Raw genomic sequence first — 4,373 nt, 5'->3', positions numbered from 1 at the left:
CTCTGTCTCCTGTGTTCAAGTGATTCTCCTGCCGTAGCTGGGATTACAGGCATGCACCACTATACCTGGCTAATTTTGTATTTTTAGTGGAGACGGGGTTTCTCCATGTTGGTCAGGCTGGTCTTGAACTCCGGACCTCAGGTGATCCGCCTGCCTCAGCCTCCCAGAATGCTTGGATTACAGGCGTGAGCCACCATGCTCGGCCTCCAAAATGCTGGGATTACAGGTGTGAGCCACTGCTTCTGACCCTTTTAAGATACTTTAACTCCTCCTCCCTTGCCCTGTCATCAATCTATCTACAAATGGATTGATTACTTTTAATGGGAAACATACATCTTCCCTTTCTTGTGTTTTAGAACAACACTCAAAATTAGCAATCATTCTGAGTCATTCTTTTGTTTAAAGGCTATTCTGATTCCCTGTGGACTCTGGGGGCAATTGTCACCCTGGTTCTGGTTTTCTGAGACTAGATGTAAGGGGTGGGTGGCGTGGGAGAGGTGACAGGAGCAGCCAGCCTGTGTTGGACAACAGTCCTGGCATTTCCCTGACTTCTCCATCACCCTGACCAAATGGGCGGCTGAGTCACCAGTGTGTGAATCACAAGTGGAGAAATGTCAGGTAGTTGACTGGTCTTTGAAGGCAATGGAACCTGAATGCAAGCGCCTTTCTGAGTCTCTGTGCGCACTTATTAAATGCAGATTCCTGGAGCTCATCATTCAGGCACCTTGAGCTCCTATGACAGGCTAAGTCCTCTCTCTGTAGAGTTTTCACTCTAGTGGGGAAAAGGCCATTAATAAACAAACAAACATCAGATATCAATGTTAATAGCAGAAAACAACAGTAATGTCCAGAGAGTACCAGGAGGGCTACTTCAGGTCAGGTGCCAAGGGAAGACCTCTTAGGAGATGACATTTCAACTCAGATCTGAATGACCAGAGGGAGCTTCCACTGAGAAGGCTTTTGTGGCCATGAGAGTTCCCTGCCTGGCCAACCTCAGGATGGCCTGCAGCAAAGGTATCTGTGCTAAGCTGACTTGAGCCACATTCTCTTCCAGGAATGACCATCTTTATGTTTTAGTTGTGTTCTTGTCACATTCTCTCCTGTTTGTGGATATTTTTGTGATGCAACCTTGTTTTCTTATTACTCACTAATGGAGGAGGGGTGAGGAGTTGTTCACTTTTTGTTTGATCTCTGTTCTCTCCCACAAGAACACACATTCCTGGAGGGCAGGGGTGCTCTGTCTTTTTCCATCTGTATTCTCATACCCAGCACAGGTTCTCAGTAAATATATGTTGAATCAACTAATGGCACAGCATCAACTGCTACCAAATTTAGCTACTGACTAATTCCTGGCACCTGTTATAACAAATAAACATGACTGTGTGTGATGGAGCATTGCCAGCTTCTGATGGGTGTTCTGTTTAATCCAAATGTTAGACTGTGAGGCACATTTACAAGAGTGCAGGTTTTAGTAACTGCTCTTCCTGTAGAGTGCTGTGTTCTTTTGTGCATAATATATAATAGTTAGTTAGCATTAAAATATGCTGTGAGATTTGCTACATGTCAGAAGTCATGCCCAGTGCTTAATGCATTATTCCTATTTACCTCTAACAAGTCATATTCATGAAGGTGCTATCATTATTCTCATTTTATGGATGAGGACACTGTGGCAGCTAGAAGCACTCACTTGCGCAAAGTTGCACCGCTGCCGGATGAGAATCTGGGATTCTCAATCCAGGAAATACGTCTCTGATGTGGTTTGGCTGTGTCCCCACCCAAATCTCACCTTGAATTGTAATAATCCCCACGTGTCAAGGGCAGGGCCAGGTGGAGATAATCGAATCATAGGGGCAATTTCCCCCATGCTGTTCTCATGGTAGTGAACAAGGCTTATGAGATCTGATGGTTTTATAAATGGGAGTTCCCCTACACAAGCTCTCTCTTGCCTGCCACCATGTAAGACGTGACTTTGCTCCTCATTCACCTTCCACTGTGATTGTGAGGCCTCCCCTGCCATGTGGAGCTGTGAGTCAATTAAACCCCCTTCCTTTATAAATTATCCAGTCTCGGGTATGTCTTTATTAGCAGCATGAGAACAGATTAATACAGTCTCCAAAACTGATGCTTTTGACCATGATGCTATGCCCCTTCCTCCAAATGAATATCTAGAAGTGTCCAGCCCAAAGGATTATTCTGCAGATGAGATGCACCCAAACACATATTTTCCTAAGCACCTGAAATTAGTTTTTTTCATTTTTATTGTGGTAAACATACACAAAATTGATCATTTTAACAATTTTTAAGCGTACAGTTCAGTGGCATTAAGTACCTTCACTCTGTTGTGTAACCATCACCACCATCCTTCTCCAGAACATTTTCATCTTCACAAACAGAAACTCTATATCTGTTAAATAGTAACGCCCCATTCCCTTCCCCTAGGCCCTGGCAACTCCCATTTTACTTTCTGTCTTGATGATTTTGACCAGTCTAGGAACCTCGTTTAAGTGGAATTCTACAATATTTGTCTTTTGTGCCTGATTTCTTTTACTTAATTATGCTCTCGAAGTTCGTGCATGTTGTGGCAGGTAGGGGCATGGTCCTCCTTTAATGGCTGAGTGATATTACATTGCATGAAAATACAACGTTTTATTCATCCATTCATCCACTGAGGGACGCGTGGGTGGCTTCCCCCTTTTGGCTATTGCCAATAACGCTGCTATGAACATGGGTGTAAGAAGCATGTTCTACGTACTGATTAAAGAAATCAAAGCCTCACCCAGAATGTGTCCTGCGGCTCGAAGGGCAGTTGGGGTCCTGAGGGTGACGTGTCTCCCCGAGCTGGTGGGGAGAAGGAGCCATAATTTTCATGTCCTGCGCCCTCCTCACCCACCACCGCCCTTAGCCATAGTTACACCGCTGCCTTTCCCATCAGACGGTGAGGCCCCGAGGACAGCCTGGGTTTTTTTTTTGTTGCTGCTTCACCGCCGCCGCTGCTGGCCCCTGCAAGCTCCAGTTCTTGTGGTGCACGAGTTCGGCAGGAGAGGGGCCGCCGCACCACTGCCGAACGGAGCCGAGCACAGGTACAAAGCGCCAAGATCTGGGGAGAGCACCCTGAAGCGGGCACCCGGAGGTGCGTGCGGGCATGGGCAGCCGGCAGACACTTGCAGCCCGCTTGGCACTGGGAAGCACCCACTCCTAGTCTGCTTTAGGGGGCGCTGCTGCTCTTGGACGCCAGAATGGCTGGACTGGGCGTCCCCGACCCAGCTGGGTGCCAGTCTCAGAAGGCGCTATGGCGCTGACACGCAGGAATCCAGGTAGGCCCCCGCGCTGCCCCCGCAGCCTGACCTTGTTTCCTTTCCCAGCGTCTTTTTTTGTCTTCTTCCCAAACCATCTCTGACAAGTGGGGACAAAGTGAGGATCAGTCTGAAGGTTTCTGAAGGCCTGGTTCTTCAAAACTTTTTTTTTTTTTTTTAATTTAAATAAAGGCTCCAGGAGATCCTATTCTGTCCTAACAAAGGAGTCTCTCAAGGTGTGTCTCCAAAAGGCCACCAGGTCAATGACTCAGTCCTCCAGAGCAGGGAGCTGAACCGCAGGGGCTTGCGGATGGCTATCACTGCACACAGGGAGATGCTTCTTTACCTGCATTTGCTGTTCAGAGGGTATCTTACCAAACCACAGCTGCCTCTGTCTGTGTAGAGGAAGGACAGCAAGCTGCCCAGGGCCACTCTGTGGCATAGCCTGTGAGTCAACTCCACTCTCGGCCAGTCCATGAGCACTTAGTGAGAACCTGCTAGGCCCCACAAGCTTTGTTCTAGGACTGGGCATGCAGCTGCGAACAAAACAGACACAAACCCCTGTCCTGCAGGAGCTGTTCTTCCGGCCCAGACAGACTGATGGGCGTACAAGGAGTGACATATGTGTGTGGTGGAAAGTGCTCTGCGGGGAAGGAAAGGGCCTGGGTCTGGTAATGGGTTGCAGTTTTCAGCAGAGTGGTCAGGGAAGGCCTCATTGAAAAGGTAAGACCTGAAGAAGAGAGGGAGAGAGCCTCAGGAGTGTTGGGGAAGTGTTCCAGTCATGAGGGCAGCATGTGCAAAGGCCCTGAGGTGGAATCCAACAGCACAGAGGCCACTGTGACTAGAGCTGAGTGAGCAGAAGGAAGAGTGTCAGAGGAGGAGGCCAGAGAAGGGAAGGAGGATTCGGAAGGGCTGTGTGCACATTGGATTCTGAAGGGCTGTGTGCGCGTCGGTAAAAGATGGTGATATGGTTTGGCTGTGTCCCCACCCAAATCTCACCTTGAATTGTAATAATCCCCATGTGTCAAGGGCGGGGCCAGGTGGAGCTAATTGAATCATAGGGGCGGTTTCCCCCATACT

This window comes from Colobus angolensis, unplaced genomic scaffold, assembly GCF_000951035.1.
Source record: "Colobus angolensis palliatus isolate OR3802 unplaced genomic scaffold, Cang.pa_1.0 Scaffold288, whole genome shotgun sequence".
NCBI classification, from domain to species: Eukaryota; Metazoa; Chordata; class Mammalia; order Primates; family Cercopithecidae; genus Colobus; species Colobus angolensis.
This window is presented reverse-complemented; position numbering follows the sequence as displayed.